This window comes from Cydia splendana, chromosome 2 (assembly GCF_910591565.1).
Source record: "Cydia splendana chromosome 2, ilCydSple1.2, whole genome shotgun sequence".
Taxonomy (NCBI): domain Eukaryota; kingdom Metazoa; phylum Arthropoda; class Insecta; order Lepidoptera; family Tortricidae; genus Cydia; species Cydia splendana.
Window position 1 is genome coordinate 23,614,144 of NC_085961.1, and position 18,864 is coordinate 23,633,007.

The 18,864-nt window shown below is 35.9% G+C and overlaps 1 long non-coding RNA gene across 1 annotated transcript in view; it reads left to right on the forward strand.

Annotated features, from left to right (window-relative positions):
• Nucleotides 1–18,047, forward strand: part of LOC134806040 (uncharacterized) — a 77,194-nt gene extending 59,147 nt beyond the window's left edge. The window contains exon 3 of the long non-coding RNA XR_010146455.1: nucleotides 18,003–18,047. This is a non-coding gene — a long non-coding RNA (uncharacterized LOC134806040). The remainder of the gene's footprint in view (nucleotides 1–18,002) is intronic.
• Nucleotides 18,048–18,864: the final 817 nt, after the last annotated feature.

Sequence of the window (18,864 nt, forward strand, 5' to 3'; positions counted from 1 at the left end):
AAAGGGACCGGACTCCGAAATTGAACCGTAAATAACAACATACCTTCCAAATTACGTAATTACTTTCGTTTATACTTAGGTATACTAATAGCCTTTTCGTTCTAATACAGATTAATCTTCAGGATACTTTTAGGCTAATTAAAACGACAAAAGACATTTAGGTACCTATACCTTATATAATGGACTTGAAAATAGACTTATATGATATCATAAATACATAGAGATAATTAACTTTCTCGTGACAAAAGTGATCAGTAAGCACAAAGGTTCCGATGGGTATCGTTTAAAGGTTATCTGTGGACGGACCCCATCCGGGTTATTGGGATTAGCGGGCGAAGGGTCGCCCTGCGTCTCACAGCTGATTTACCGATGCAACCCCCACGAAATCAGGGGAAATACGAGGTACATTTTATCCACTCTTGTATATGGAAAACAAATAATTTTATATAATTAATGCTAATAATCTTAGTCTTAAAAATACTACCTACTACTTTATGTTAAAGCTTAATCGATCCGTCTTGTTCCGGAAACCGAAATAGTTATCGAAATATTGGCACGAGTGTACCAAGTTAAAATAATTTTGTCATTAACTGAACACTAAACTCACTAACAAACAATTCAAATTTACGGCAAATTACTAATTATTTTAGGAATATTCAAATCTCAACAAAACTAAGGTCGCTTGACGCCACGCTACAGCATATACCTAATAAAATAGGTAAGTTAAGTTTCTAGATACCTATTAACTAACTGCATTTGCCATCAGCAAAGCACTTACTAATCTCAAAACAATTTCGCAAAGAGCCAACGACCTGTAATGCCCACGTAAATGCGCTGCAGTATAGATATTTTACAAGTTTTATTTCGCCCGTGATCCGTATATTTACTTGTTCATTTGTTTTGTATATCGTTATCGCTTTTGAATCGATACTCGTGTGATTCTTTAAGTATAATTTGTTTAAGGCGCCGTGAATTCAGGTTCTCTCACTCTCACTACCTATGGCGAGCGTGAGCGAGACAGCTGTGCGTTCGGAATCGCGTATATTACTGTTTTGAATTGTTGTTTTTAATTAGTATTAACAAAAAATAAAGTGAATAATAGATGATTTCGATCAAAAATTAAATTCTGCATTTTAAGAACCAATTTTCATATTTTTAATTAGCTTCTGTGCAAAAATTGTTATAAATTTTTAATGGTATGCGTTTTAGTAGTAGTAGTAGTAGTAGTAAAACACTTTATTGTACAAAAATCAAAACAAAACAGGAAAAATAACATTCGTCATTAGTACAAAGGCGAACTTATCCCTTCAAGGGATCTCTTCCAGTTAACCTTTGAGCAATTGAGGGAGAATTGGAGACGGTAGACATCCGTACTGTACCAACAGCGTAAATAAAAGAAAAAGAAAAGAAGAATAATAATAAAAACGAAAATTTTCTTAGTTACTTATAATGTTAGCAGCTTACCTATAGCAGATATATACATATATACACAACTAAATACAAAAACTACAATACCGCACACATCCTTTAAATTAAGTTTTGTCTGCTAGCCATAACCTTTTTAGACGTATGTATGTGTTTTATTCTATCAAATGAAAGTTGTTTAAAATATTATATTGTTTAATCAGGTTTCGAATCGATGACATTACTAGAGGAAGGCCTCATAATTGCTATTTATATTTTTGACAACCGTATTATGATATAAAACAGCGCTACGAATTTTCAATAACTGCTGGCTGAACTTGAACTGCGCCTTAATTGGAAAAGTCACTATAGTAAAGTAGCAATCATACAAGGATTTATCGGAACTGAAACGATACGAGTACTTACCTATTCCCGAAGGGAAATGTCTGGAGTTCATAAGACGCCGTCTGATTTCGACATAGAGTTAGACCAAGAAAAGTCTGATGCAGCGGATTTGATAGCCCACGCAGTGCAAGTGTTATTTATACGTCATAATTTCATAGAAGTTTGACGTTTAAAATAACACGTGCACTGCGTGGGCTATCAAATCCGCTGCAGACTTTTCATGGACTGACTCTATTACTTATTCGGTACTTATATGCAGGTTTTGTAAGCAAATAAAGCTAAGAACTAACAGATTGTTAAGACAAAAAATGTGACTTTCTTTCAGACGGTTGATATAAGGGAATTCAGGAGCATATAAGTAACTATATCTATTTAAGGTGAAGTGATTATGTGTTAAGCAAGGACAACCTGTTCTAACCGTCGTAAAGTCATTTAGTTCGCGCCGTCCCAAAGTTGAGCTAGCGGTTACGCGGTTTGAAACTTTGGCCGTTACGTCAAACGTATAGTCATCTGCATTTTAAACGGTATATCTGAAGCCAAAAAGTTAGTTAATCACTGGCGGTATTCATAAATGTCTGTCAAAATAAATCTCATATGATGTTAATACCTAATCGTTTGTTTCTTTCAGTTATTTATTTTAATTTGGTAAGAAATATACCAAAGAGACGTTCGCTGTTTTCTATCTATATTTATATCTAACTCACAAGTTCCTTCCAGCCAATATATATAAGTCTAAATATTATATTTATTAAACATCTGTGCATCTAAGAAAGAAAATGTAGGTAAGTCGTTTTTTTATATTTAGATAACATGCGTAGTGCTAGGATTGTTTGCATAATTTAAGGGTTAACTCGTACCTGTAGTTTAAGTATAAATTAGGTTATCTACTCGTAAGTTTCTAAGTTAAAAGGTAGGCGTACTTATTTACAAATAAAATAAAACACAAACAAAGCTTTCTCCTTGAATCCTATTACCATAGAAGTATCTAATGGTTCAACAGATTTCAGGGCCGATGTCAGGCAAACCCTGGCGCTACGGCCAGTTTATGCACGAATGAACCATTCCACAAATTAGGTACCTATACCTATACACTGGTGGATATGCTTTACATATTCGTGGTAATCGCAACAAGAACCTAAAAATGCTACAAAAAACCGTCTAAATTAACTGCTGAAAAATACCGAAAACGTAGCATTTCATATCGTAAACGTAACGGAAAATTTTGATTCTTTAGTTTGTTAGATATTGAGAAATTTGGCCGGGATAAATTATCGATAGGTAGAAAACGATTATACTGCATGTAACTACATACTTAAATATATATATCATGTTTGTGTAAATTGCCGTAATATTAACTGTCATTACCTCCGTTTCTCACGGTGAAGGTACCCACTTATTTCAACCAAATTACAGCTTTCACGTCGCAATCTTTAATTTAATCCTTTAATTCGATCTTTAATAAAATTGGGGATTCATACCCAATAACGTGTCGTGTATGAGCATAAAAAGTCGGTTATATGTGCTTATGTCAGACAGGTGGTCCAGAAACGATAACAAATCTACTTACCTTTACGCGTACCACGCTGCGATACGGTCTCAACGGAACTTAAATGCAATGAAAGTATCAAGCAATTACTTATAATTAGCGTCTTAGTCTTTACTAAATTACCATTTAAATCGACAGCCGAAAAGATTTCGATTTCGCATTTGCTTGCATATCACGTAAAGATTTCGGCCATTTTGGATAGTAGTTGCCTAATTCATATTTTAAGCTCCAAAGTGCAACGTCCTTTGGTATCCAATATAGTGAGAGCCCCAATCGTCCCCAGTAGGTTTTTTTCCTTATCGAGTTTGCTGGATTCGTGTTCGAGTACGGGCTTAGATGTATTGGTTACCGATGGCATAGCCCGCCCCCGGGCGCCCGGGGCGGCGCGGGGGCCGTTCGTCATGCATTTTATGATGAAGGCTGAAAACGTTACATGTCGAGACCATGTTTGGCCCTTCGTGCGCCGACCTTCGGTATTGTGTCTATCAGATTGGCATTTTTAGGATAAGCAGCGAAGCATGTAGTTAGGTAGATACTTATACTTATGTTTATTACAGCTTCAGATAGGTACGTACTTACTACATATTAGCAAGAATATTTTAAAATGTATTATTATATGAATTTCCTCAACATTTTAAAACAACAGGCTAGAAGTAGGTTAGATTAGATAAACGTCTTTGGAAAAGAAAAAAGCTTTTAATAGTAAAGGTAATTGTAGATGTCTGTTTGGCCCTATGGTTGACTGGTAGAGAATGCCATTTGGCATTAAGTCCGCCATTTGTACATTTTTGTATATACTTTGTGCAATAAAGTTTAAATAAATAAATAAATAAATAAATAAATAAAGGTTACCCTAAGTGTTACAATTGTACCTAGGTATACAGACAGTAGGTAACTTACGTTCATTACCTGCACCATTATATAAAAGTAACAAGTGAATATCATAAATAATTGAAAGTGGTATCAATTATTTATGATATTCATTACGACAGCATCGCGAATTTAACTTTGGGTGGTAGGTACCTAGTAGGGAAGTAAATAAATACATTATGTAAGTTATCACCTTGGCCAAGCACTAATCCTCTGATCTGTGAAATTGGCACTTACTAAGGTCCTTGAGGTTGAGTAGGTACCTAAGTAGTCGCACCGAGTTTTTATCACTGTATTCAAACTTTAATACTTATGGCAAATCGTGTGTCTGTGAAAAATCACGAGAACTCATCCCATGTCAGTACGACGGGCGCATATTATCAGAAATCCGACAGAAGATTGAACATTGAATCTGTGGGATCACCTCCCGAGGGCTGCTGTGCATGCCAAACCCGCAAATACCATCGCATTTCACAAGAAATATACCAAAATCAGAACGTCGTAAATAACCACAAAGTTCAACTTAAAGCTAACTTAACTTCCTTGGGAAAAGATTTATTGTACAATGCCGCTTCAAGAGGTATTTTCGCGTTTGGGTTCTGAATTTCCCGATCTGAGACTTCGTAGGTAAAGTTTGAAAGACCCCGTCCAATTTTGAAAGAGTCCATTTGCATCTTTTCCTGCATTAACTAAGTTTGTTAGAGTCGTTTCCTTCGTCTTTTTCTTTTAGCTACTAATAAGGCCCCAACCTCAGACGGGGGAATAACAGAAGTTGAACTCTAGGTATATGCGGTTTGATTTTGATTGCTGTTTTCTTTGTAACACGAAAATAAACACAAACGATGAAACATTTACGTTATCGGCACCCCACAGTCCCTTATTTCAGCTCCCGGCGTCAATTGGCGCCGCCTTACACGAAAGCGAGGTAATCAACGCTTTATTGCGCCAAAAAGAAACGAAAACGGGATAATAACATAGTAACACATGTAATAACTGGAATTGTCGTGCAAGGCAACGTGTCACGCCTAGATATGTGACATTTGACACGACGGTTGACACGTTCTACAAATATTGTGATACAGACTCTGCAAATACGCTCAGAATGAGCTTTCGCCTCAGTGCAGAGCAAACGGTGGGGCATCATAATACAGAGCAAATGTACACGTCGATATAAAATTACGTGTCGTTTTGGCAATCTTACGTTTCCGGCACTGTGTGGATATATGTGACTTATTGCTGTTTGTTTTGTAGTCGCTTATACTATATTCCTGCTCACGATTCACGTTTAGGTAACATTGACTTTTATGAACACCTCTGCTTTCCTGGGCACCGTGGAGATGACTGCGTAAAACACAATAAAGTGAAAGCTATTAACAATTCGAAATTGGAATCTTACCTTGTATTGTTCAGAAACCTCTTCGAAACGTATTGGTAATAAATCAATGACGTATAAAAGAAAGCAATTAAAACCACGGCGGAGACAAAACCGCACATTATCACAATGTGAAATAACCACCTTCACTATCCCACCTGTAATTTTTAACTGAGGCACCACCTCACCATACAATTGCAACGCGGAAGGATTCTCTCAACTTTTTTGTTTATGCTCCAAATTTTTATGGCCACTAAAAATGTCGGCAAAAACTTAAAAAGGCAGTAATACAATGCACTTTCAATTTCTTTATAAAAGCGTAACAAAGGATCTCGGGCAAGGACGGGTTGAGGTGTTTTTTGATATTCAAGAAACAAAGGAAATGTTACGCAACTTTTGTTCGACTTGAATACAGATTTTTTTTATTCCATAAAGCTTGCATGTGATACTGGATAATTTTTGTCCCCGTCATTCTGAGAATATTTTAGACCGACAAGTTTTTTGATAACGTAAAATTTCATTCTCGAAGCATTTTGAATTATCTTTGAAGATAAGTGCGGCCACATGTGCCATAAATACTTCGATAATTGGAGCTTGTTAATGAAAATGTAATGAATAAGATAACGTTGTGTGCTTAAAGTCTGTTTACGTAAAAAAAAAACAATTACGAGAAACACTAGGCGTAAGTAGGTACCTATAGGTACACCAGTCTCGACTTATTTCAAGATGTTTGGTTGTGAATGAACAAGTGGCTTTAATCGTTTTTAATGCATGCAACGTTTTAAAAGCTTCATTCTTTTTTGCACTCCGTGTCTCCTCTAGTCAGTTTATTGCGGTTTAATTTACTTTATTAAGTTTATAAATATCAACTTGGCTATAAGTATGCTAAAGAAATAAGATAAATAGAAGAGGATAGAAGGATTATCGTAGATCATGATTGGTAAGAGCTTCCCGCAAACCATTTACATTTGATATCAAGCCAATATTTTATCGAAGCATTCTTCTTACTAAGTAAAAGATCTCGAAGATATCGGCACAATCAATAAACAACATGATATTGCTACTATTACCATAAGTGCTACTCGTCTGTTTTGTTCCTTTGATATAGGTATATGTATTTTTTTCCAATAGGTATATTTTTTGATCAGCATTTCATGATACTTTTATAAAGTGGTTACTTATATATTCTTATTGATTCAAGCGACCATTATTTTCCTACGTTATTTACCGTTTAAGCCATTGGACACCAACTTATATCTCAAGTTGTAAACAGTAGAATAGAACGTTTACTAGCAGTATAAAATTAAATCTAAATCACTCCTACAAACATGCTAACCACCCATCATTGCCTTACGTATCGATATGTAACAATTAGTAATACCAATAGAGGCCTTAGAAACATTAGGCAGCCGACTAAATAGGATTACAAGCATACATTGTGGCTATTTGTAGGTAGTTGTTAATTTGTCCTTGTAACGTGAGGGGCATAAAATTAAAGGAGTAGTCATTATTCTTTGCAACTACAGACTCAAACGTTTTCTAATTAGCATTGATGATGCCGCTCGGGACCTTCCGTTTTCGTTGACCAAGCACGTTTACTATGGATGCTATGGTAAAATTAGCATTGGTCTGGTGTTCATGAGAACATAACGTCTTGTCCTTTTCGATGAGAACCTTTGAGTCGTGGTTCGAGTCTTTAAATGTGACGTAGCACTATGTTTGTAAACGGTTCTATTAGGTGTCTACTGAATAATCAGTATGTACATTATGTCGTAGCTACATTGTATAATTAAAAACATTAGTGGCACGACATTGCCTTTCCCAGGGGGTGCTTACATAATTTTCATTGACGTAACTACCTAGTTGTTTTAATGAATGGGAACAATCCGTAGATACATAATGTTTTAGACATGTTGCATGTAGTACTTGACCCATTTAAGGCCCAGTGCCTATAATAAAGCCCACTTTTTTTATAATACCTAGATCATTTTTACAAATACGGTTAACAAAAACCGTACTTAATCATTTTTTTCCAAGTCAAATCTATTTGGTATTAGTCTGTCGATGATTCAATAAATAATTTAATGAGTTTTGTTCTTTTTTCTTGAAATTCATAGTTTTATTTTTTTAAGGCCCATCTTATTAATTTTTATCTAAAATAAATAAGCTTTTCATCTGGGTGAGTTACTTTAGGTAGGTACCTAAATTATATCTAAATACTGACAATAAAATAAATCAGTTACTCATATAGGTAAATAGTTATTAGGTAAGTAATTGCAGGTAAGTATAGAAAATACTTTTCACCCATAAATATTTAAGATAAGAACATAAAAAAAAGATCTCAATAGTGGAGACTCACGTTCCTCAAATTTAATATCAAAATGAATGATCTTCTTAAAGCTTCCTTGTCTGCACTGTTTCCCTATTGGATATAATATACCTATCATATATCGGTTGCTAGCCAAACTGGCCCGCTGCCAGCATCGCACGAGCTATGATGCAGCCACCAGACGTCTCGGATTAACTTCCGTACAGTTTGAGTTTTAATTGTTGGGATATGTTACTTGTATCAGTTATATCTTATGTGAAAGTAGATATCGAACAGACGAACGAATTGTCGAAATTATTCTATGAAAGAAAACTCGGCTCGAATACCTCATATTTAATTTAGTATATACCTACTTAAAATATTTGTTAGTAAAATATCAAACATTTAAATAAATTGTTTTCTGTGCTAGGTACTTTGCTCAAATATGTAATGTAATAGACATTACCTATGCTAATATTTTATTTGGCCTTTTATATATACAGTGTGTAAATCCAATACGGACAAACATTTATACGGTTAGCATTAGGACCTATAAGAAGTAGGTATACCTATTAAGATAAATTTTGCTTAGAAACACAATGAAAATATTAACCATACAAAATAATTCAGCCCGCAATGTACCTAAATCAACACACAAGTTACGAGATACGAGCTTTATATAATCATCTACAACAATATATGTATTTATAGGTTAGGTATAATTTATTCCTTATCTTTTAGCTATTTGCTACAAAACGGCGTGTAATTATAAAGTGCTATACCGCATTCGCATTATGTAATTATAATTAAACTGTCCTTATCTTATCCGTGGAACATAACACGTGTCACGTTAGTGAAAACTGATAACTACTAGTAGGTATATAAGCACTGACAATAATAATTTTATGTAACAAATAGCAACTGGCAACTGCCCGGAACTTCGACCTACCTACTCATATCGGTGTTATTCGACAACAAAGTTACAAACGACCGCTGTGCTTTTGATATCATCTGTTTCATTCGTGAAAGTATTTATTGAGTTTCCATGACAACAATCTAGTCTATCTCAGTGGCTTAATAATTTTGCTGTCAAATTATCTCATGCTTGAGCTTTGATTCAATAATAACGTGTAGAACATCCTTTATGACACAGAAGCCTAATAAGTAGTACCGTGTTCGGTTTTATTATCGCAGCTATATTTTAAATATAAGTGCCCTGACTAACGTGCTGAACTAATACAGTTTGGAACCTAATAACCCATAATTTAATCATACTTTTCCATATACATATTTGCACCTACTTACAAAACGTTATTCATGAGCAAATAATCAGATCAAATCTTGCCACTTCGGTACCTACACTGTAGGTAGTTTATTGCTGTAGCGTGTTGCAGTGTCAGCGTCTAAAAGTAAGTTGTATATTTTCGTTTAAAGATTATTGATAGTAATTATTGATTTTCTTGACTTACCTATTAATTTTGTAGACAACAATATATTTAATGTATTTACTTATTTCACACACATATTCGACATACCTACAGTGGAATAAATACCAGAACATGGGATACATGCCTCCAAACAAAGGAAAATATACGTTACAATTATACAAACGCAAGAAAAAACAAACAAAACAAAAACAAAATTTATTGCATATAGGTAGGTACTAGTTGCCAAAATTATAGGTACACTGAGAGAAAAAACTAACAAAAACACACTTAGAATTACAAAAATAAAACTTAATCCGGGGACAAGGAGAGTCAACTAATAGGAACAAATTGACTTTTGCAATTTCCATTTAGTAGGAAATACAACTTCTATATTTGTAATTTGAAGTATGCTAGAGTAATTTCAGAAATTTGGTTTTGTTATTCCGAGAGGTGCTTTAGCAATATCGGAGGTGATGACGTCATGGGTGAAAACTAACCGTTTTGTAATTCTAAGCGTGCTTTAGCAATATCGGAGACGATGACGTCATAGGTTTTACTAAACTGTACTGCGATTCCAAGCTAGCTGTTGTTATTTTAGAGATAATGACGTCACAGGCAAAAACTAAACTGTTTGCAATTCCTCCGCCCCTAGCAAACGGGCGCCGCGAGAGCATGTCGCGCGCGTGGTAGCTACCCGTCTCTATTTCTGTCTGTATGAATAAAAAAGCGTTTGGTAGTATATCTCTGTACTAAAGAGGCACTATAAAAGCCTGTCGAGATATTCTACCCATTCCTTTCTTATTCATACAGTCAGAAAGAGACTAGTAGTTATTACGCGCGCAACATGCTCTCGCGGCGCACCTGTGCTAGGGAGGTTGGAATTGCAAACAGTTTAGATTTACCTTTGATGTCATTATCACTAGAATAACAACAGCTAGCTCGAAGTTGCAGAACAATATATTCCTGTAGACCCCAACTACACAGTAGGTCGCGGGTTAATATGTCCATGGCCCACAATATATCCTAAATTTAGTATTTAACTTAAGTATGTTTTAAACAAAGAAGACACGAGACACGCCCGCCCGACATCCGACACAATACTAACTCTAACCAAATGAACGTAGCAAGTAGCTGTGTTGGTATTACAAAACTCGTTTAGTGATTGGTACAACAATGAACATAAACACAACAAGTCTATCTACTAAATACCAGTAAACTTTGTAATGTCGCTATAGTAACAACTGAATTGTTATTTTAAATGGGGTAATGTTATTCCCGCGAACTCGTTTTTTAGATATTACAAAACTATGTAAGTGAGACATTTACTAAAATCATAACTTGAAATCACAGATGCTTTTTTCCAAAAATCACAAACTTTACTAGTAAAAATCGGAGAATTTTAGTAGTAATAAAAATGGATTGTAACAAATACTGAACTTTGTTTAATGCTCCATTTACTAAAGTCTGTTTGCTGAAATTAGATTTAGTATTACTGAGCTGTTTGTAGAAATAAATAAATTTTACAGAAATAGTGAAACTTCCATGATTACTACTAAAACTTCATTTTTTCCCCCAGTACAGAACTGTTTATTAATTCCTGGTGGTGATTTTTCTCTCAGTGTAGCTGAAGTGTGTCAGGTTGTTCGTACCCACACACTGAGAGAAAAATCACCACCAGGAATTAATAAACAGTTCTGTACTGGGGGAAAAAATGAAGTTTTAGTAGTAATCATGGAAGTTTCACTATTTCTGTAAAATTTATTTATTTCTACAAACAGCTCAGTAATACTAAATCTAATTTCAGCAAACAGACTTTAGTAAATGGAGCATTAAACAAAGTTCAGTATTTGTTACAATCCATTTTTATTACTACTAAAATTCTCCGATTTTTACTAGTAAAGTTTGTGATTTTTGGAAAAAAGCATCTGTGATTTCAAGTTATGATTTTAGTAAATGTCTCACCTACATAGTTTTGTAATATCTAAAAAACGAGTTCGCGGGAATAACATTACCCCATTTAAAATAACAATTCAGTTGTTACTATAGCGACATTACAAAGTTTACTGGTATTTAGTAGATAGACTTGTTGTGTTTATGTTCATTGTTGTACCAATCACTAAACGAGTTTTGTAATACCAACACAGCTACTTGCTACGTTCATTTGGTTAGAGTTAGTATTGTGTCGGATGTCGGGCGGGCGTGTCTCGTGTCTTCTTTGTTTAAAAGATACTTAACTTAAATAATAAATTTAGGATATATTGTGGGCCATGGACATATTAACCCGCGACCTACTGTGTAGTTGGGGTCTACAGGAATATATTGTTCTGCAACTTCGAGCTAACTGTTGTTATTCTAGTGATAATGACATCAAAGGTAAATCTAAACTGTTTGCAATTCCAACCTCCCTAGCACAGGTGCGCCGCGAGAGCATGTTGCGCGCGTAATAACTACTAGTCTCTTTCTGACTGTATGAATAAGAAAGGAATGGGTAGAATATCTCGACAGGCTTTTATAGTGCCTCTTTAGTACAGAGATATACTACCAAATGCTTTTTTATTCATACAGACAGAAATAGAGACGGGTAGCTACCACGCGCGCGACATGCTCTCGCGGCGCCCGTTTGCTAGGGGCGGAGGAATTGCAAACAGTTTAGTTTTTGCCTGTGACGTCATTATCTCTAGAATAACAACAGCTAGCTTGGAATCGCAGTACAGTTTAGTAAAACCTATGACGTCATCGTCTCCGATATTGCTAAAGCACGCTTAGAATTACAAAACGGTTAGTTTTCACCCATGACGTCATCACCTCCGATATTGCTAAAGCACCTCTCGGAATAACAAAACCAAATTTCTGAAATTACTCTAGCATACTTCAAATTACAAATATAGAAGTTGTATTTCCTACTAAATGGAAATTGCAAAAGTCAATTTGTTCCTATTAGTTGACTCTCCTTGTCCCCGGATTAAGTTTTATTTTTGTAATTCTAAGTGTGTTTTTGTTAGTTTTTTCTCTCAGTGCAGTGTAGGTATAGGTAATAAATATAGGCATCAAAGTAAAAATACAATAGTCACGGGTGGATGAACTTCATACGTTGTGTATCGTCGCCTGGCCGTTCGCCAGACATTTATAAAATCAGACTGAAATTGGTTCAGAATGAAATTAAGTGGTCGTTTCAGTCAAAAAAATAAAATAAACAGACAATTTGCTCGCGACGAAATTTAGTCTCTTCTCGGGTAACATTTAAATTTAAGACATGGACTTTAAGGCAATATTACTTATATGGAATATATATAGTTATTGCCTGCGACATCGTCTCATGAAATCATAGAAGGCATATAAACTTCCACCCCCAATATAAAATCTTACATTATTTTTTTACCGTAACACTTAACTATCTAAAACAAGTGCGAGTCGGACTCGCGCACGAAGGGTTCCGTACCATAATGCAAAAAAAACAAAAAAAAAGCAAAAAAAAAACGGTCACCCATCCAAATACTGACCACTCCCGACGTTGCTTAACTTTGGTCAAAAATCACGTTTGTTGTATGGGAGCCCCATTTAAATCTATATTTTATTCTGTTTTTAGTATTTGTTGTTATAGCACAACAGAAATACATCATCTGTGAAAATTTCAACTGTCTAGCTATCACGGTTCGTGAGATACAGCCTGGTGACAGACGGACGGACGGACGGACGGACGGACGGACGGACGGACGGACAGCGAAGTCTTAGTAATAGGGTCCCGTTTTACCCTTTGGGTACGGAACCCTAAAAAGCGCTGGTGGCCTAGCGGTAAGAGCGTGCGACTTTCAATCCGGAGGTCGCGGGTTCAAACCCCAGCTCGTACCAATGAGTTTTTCGGAACTTATGTACGAAATATCATTTGATATTTACCAGTTGCTTTTCGGTGAAGGAAAACATCGTGAGGAAACCGGACTAATCCCAATAAGGCCTAGTTTCCCCTCTGGGTTGGAAGGTCAGATGGCAGTCGCTTTCGTAAAAACTAGTGCCTACGTCAAATCATGGGATTAGTTGTCAAGCGGACCCGAGGCTGGCGGTGCAAAATGCCGGGATAACGCTAGGAAGAAGAAGAAGTAACGCTTAACTATCTATTGAGTACTAACCAGCTGCAATCTATATTAGGCCTATGTAACCCTGTAATATGAAACCTCCATCAGTTGACATTGTAGGTACTTACCTAATAAGCCATTCTATCTAGAAACAAAAGACGTTCTCAACAAGCTTAAAGCAACAATCCTTCTACCCACGTTATTCAACGTTATAAAATCGGCTCTGCCGCAATCTCACCGAGTATATCCGCTATAAATGACTGTCTGTCTCTTATGGGAGCCACGGGCACTGCAAATACAAATATAAATGCAGAGTTTAACAAGCTAGCTTGTTATACTACTCGACGATGAGTGGCCCTTGTTCAGCTAACAAGTCCCCTTTGAAGTTAAAAACTGAACTGTATGTATTCTAGGTTAATATTGAGTTATGAGTTTTGGATATTTCTTTATCCACTGTTTGGGATTTTACGACTTGGCTTCGGTGGTGATTTTGTTGGGATACTTGAGAACAGTCAGGCGTGTTGATATTATGTTTTCATACCCTGTTTGATTTTTTAGCATGATTATAATGATCTGTTTCGATATTACTCTTTTATTAATTATGATGCAGTTAACATGCAACATCAGACGAAAATATTTTTTTGCTTTTGGTTGAGTTTTGGTATAGACAGACCTTGATACACTTTTTGATAGAATTCTAAACAAATATCGTGAGGAATCGAACTTGCCAATAGCAACTAACGATACCTAGATAAAACTTAAGCAAAATAATAAAATCAGACATACGAAAGTGTCGCTTTAGCTACTTTTATACTGGCCATTTTAAACTCCCCGTAGGTAATTCGCATTATTTGTTTATCCCATAAATTCTAATTTAGCATAATATTCATATTATCCACCTGACTCCCCTAGCTCCTCATTTCCATGCCTATTCCGTCCCACTCATGGTATCCTTTGCCAATTATTTATTTTAAAACTAAACAGTCGTAAGTCCAAACTTCAGAACATCGTAAAAACCTTTTCAATGCAACACTATTTAATATTAAACTTTGTTTGTTGGCGTTTATACTTAGAGTCCTTTTCAGTTTTGCTTAAGGCACGATATCGCACGTTACCTCTCGTTTGATTATGGGGTTGTAATACATATAATGCTGAGCAGAGATTGCGTCTAGCGTGTGTTTTAGGGTGAATATCGCCCGGTTGTTTTGAAGTCGTTTGTTCGGTGCCTGGGCGGGGATATCGTTCATTTCCCGATTCAGAGGCGAGTTGCATTTTCTGCGTGCAATCTCGTTTCTAAAGGAGGTAGCGTCGGCAAAGTAGGGGATAGGTAGGGGACCTGTTTATGATTTTGCTTGTGTTTTTCTGTCTCCACTACCACCCCCAGTGGTTTTCCTTAAATGAAAAGTTACGTTGTATATATCATTTGTATTTTATTGGATGCTCGACATACCCTTTAAAATTACATACATTCCTCCTGGGATTGACCAAACTCGCATTACACGCATTTAGGACCAAATGAAGGTAATGAAACAATTCCCAGCTTGCTGGAAATTAAATCCTCATAACGCTTTTTTTGGATCTAACTTGATTGGCAAGTGTGTCATACAAGTTGTGAAATCCTGATAACTTATTTGAAATATTAGGTACCTACCTGTACCTCGTATTTGTGTACATCAGTGTATTATAAGAAGTTTACAATATATATGTATAGGGACCTAATAAAAAGCTATTAAATATGTACCTACCTGCTCCAAATAAAACAAGTATTTGCACACTTATTTTCTGCACACCGTACCCGACTCGGTTTGCACTTGCAATCTCCACGCCCCACCGTGTAAAGGGATAACATCGGATCTTACTCAGCTTTATTTTGAAAAACAAACTACAAAATTACATATATAATCAGTACCGGTGGGGCGCCACCTTTATACCTCCATAACCCCAAAACCAAGAGCTGCTTGTCACATAATATTCATGATTTTATTACATTAATTTGGATAATATCCAATGGGGATATGGTGTTAAATATGAATACTGGCACTATATTGGAAACATTTCTTGAAATGGTTGCTGGATGCTGTCACTTATGGAAATTCAATATCCAATTATACTTAGCTTTAGGATAGTCCTATTTGATATAATATACGACAGTTAGTGAATAAGTAGACACCTTCCTTCCTAATATTTAACATAATCACTTGTATTGTGTAATTAGGTAGGTATGTAGATACTACTTAACTACTTATAAAATATAGGTAGGTAGGTGTACATATTATATGTACGTGTTGCTTTTATTTAATACATGAGTAACCTAAATCCTAGCTTCATTTTTTCGGTGAGTAGGTAAAACGTAAGTATATCGATCGATGAGGAAATGTATATTTACCTAACAAGACTAACTATAGGTACACCTACCCAATAACATTATGATGGAACTTGTCTGCCAAAGTTTTCAAATTAAATCCATTTAATTATTACGAGGTCTCCCATAGCACGTCTGAAATAAAATCGATAATCTACACTCATTTTGTAACATCGACAGTCCTTTTTCATTTCCGAAAATTGGCCATTACGATCGAAAATATCCACCTCCTTTAGTAAAGCCTATAAAATCAAAATGAATTGACTATTTGTTTTCGTGTTATCGCTACTCGATTCTTCTTGATGTTGGGCAGTTAAGTTAATTGCTGAATTTTAATGAAAAATCTTCCGAGATAGGATGGCGTATTTTGTGTATCTTTACTACCCATATCGAGTTTTCGCAGCGTGATATTTACTTTGCTTATTTTATATCGCTTTTGTCTTGCGTAAAATTAACATTTTATTAGTTGCCCACAGAAGTTACACATTGATATTGAAAAGAAGTATTCCACTGCAGCTTTGATTGCAATGTGATATCAAGTTAAGGTAGGTATTACATTAACCAAGTTAAGTAGGTTATTAGTTTATTAATTTATAGGCATCGAGATGAGTAGGTACCGTACAGGATTCGTTATATATTCAATACATATTAGTCGAGGCAGTGATAAGGTAGGTAAACCTTAGAGAATATCGATTTTTACTTAGTAGTGATATGACAAGATATTTGATCCCGGACGTGATCGAGCGGCTACCTGAAAAGGAAGAAACCTAGCTCCATATTTTGGCATCCTCCGTAAATAATAGATAGAGGTTACTTATCCAATTTTCTATCGGATCCATGCCTACCCCTTCGAAAACGAAAACAGCCCAACCCTCGCTGGGGAGACGTAGGTTACGCATAATAGCTAAGAAAAATATTTACCAAACCTCAAAGCGAATAAAAAGACGTCCCTTAATACGAGCCCAGATGCATTCGACCTATTATTTGTTTCCCCAGAAAAGGTTACCTTGCCCAAGAAATATGAATAGGTAAATAATGCAAATCTACTTTCCGGATGGAGGAACGCTTTGCGAGCACGATTTTCTTCCTTCTATCTATGAAAATACACCGCAGGGAGCTATGATATTAGAGCAAGATATCTACAGTGAAAAGGATCGTACCTACTTTGTGGACCTTTCATCTCCTTTATCCCGAAAGATAGTGATATGAAACGTCTTTGTGCAATTTGTCACAATAACTTTCTAGCTACTAGGTCAGCAAAGTTATTTCACAATAGATATACCTAACCAATAGGTAGGTAACCTACGACTCAAAGTGAAGGTGCTTTTTATTTCGCTTCACCAATTTAACAGTCAAAACCAGTAACAGTCTAGGTCGCGTGCAGGTGTTTGGATACTTAAGTCTAAGAAATGGAAAGTTACGATCGCATTCAAATGAGTCGTGAGTCACAATCGTAGCGTACGCATCCGACTTATAAACTGTGACGTCACAGATTACGACTCGCTCGTAAAATTCGTTCGTCCATTGAGCAGAACAATAAAACTCCATCAAATGGTGTCACTAGCCCCGCAAGTTCAAGTGCGCTGTTAAGTTGCACAACAGCCCATAAACGAGGAATAAAAACGTAAATATTATATCATCGTAAACGGTATCGTTTATAATAATAGCGGGTGCATGTTATACGGCGGGGTTTAGGTATATTTATCAGTATCTGTGTGGTCGTAAAAGTATAAGAGTAGACTAGAGGCAGACGGTTTTACGGTGTGACGCGGCGGGCCTGTCGTGCAATTATTTGACAAGTGTCCGCGCTTTGGGCGCTATCGACGGGTCCACGGGTCCAACTGGAGCGGACCAACTAGGAACAACAGACATAAAGCTGCATAATTAATGTCGAGAAGTTGTAAAGCCGAGATAGAGAAATACCCTATTCTTGAGCACACAAAGTTAGCCTTTTGCTTGATTAAACACCCGGTGGCCCGTGTGCTGGGCTGGGATATGAAGTTTTTTAAACTGTTTTTACAATCATGTTTCAACTATTTTTAGATTTTTACTATCGTCATTGGCCTTCAAGCCTATTACAGACTACAAACTTTGTCAGATGGGGCGACTACATCGCCCTGCTAATTATTCAAAAAAGAAAAACAGTCGATTGGCGTTTACTCACGCTATCTTGCTTTGCCAATACGCGAAGAATGTTACCTACGTTTTTTATTACATATCTTATGTTGTTTGTTTCAGGCAGATCGAGATAACGGCTGACCTGGTGACAGGGATGTGTAAGGTAAGAAGTTTATTACCAGCTGCTTTTAGATAAGTATTAGGTACCGTGTCAACTATAAGTATATAACAATACAAATATCACGGTTTGTGGGCATTGTCTTGATGTAGCGTAAAGAAAACTACTGCCTCAAAAAGCACTATTTTATTTTATACATTTTTTACAATTAATTTATACTGCACGTACCTCTATACCTATCGATCGTTAAGAAATTAAAATAATAATTCAGAAGACTCAAAGCCTTAACCAACACTATAAGCTACATACGTTTACCTATTAGGATATGAAATCCGTTCCATCTACTTATATACACTTACGTACCTAATACTTATCTATTCCTATCATCCATTTTTTTTCTTAAACATTCCGTGGATTTCTAGATAATAAGGACATGCGTGACAAACATAATTGTTGCCGTTTCTTGTAAGAAGTTAATTTACAGCCGTTTCATTTCAATTAATGTATGCCATGCTAATGCCTTGATGTTTCCATACTAACTGGCACAATTGAGCGAGTAGGTGTTACAATGTAGTTTAATAGATCATCAAGTTGAATGGCTTTAATTAACAATAAAATAGATAATATTCCATAAACATCCGTAATAACACCTATAATGCAATCTTTACAGTATGGAAATTAATTACTGATCGGGCTATTAGGTTTTTGTGAAAGTATAATAAAAACATGTCCAAGAAGCCTAGCCAATATGACAGCTGAAGAGGTAGTAGGTACGTCGAGAATCTCCGATTGAAAAGAAAAAATGGATCATTATTTCAGTGTCGATTGGCATTTTCTATCAGCTAATTGTCACTCGGCTAGACC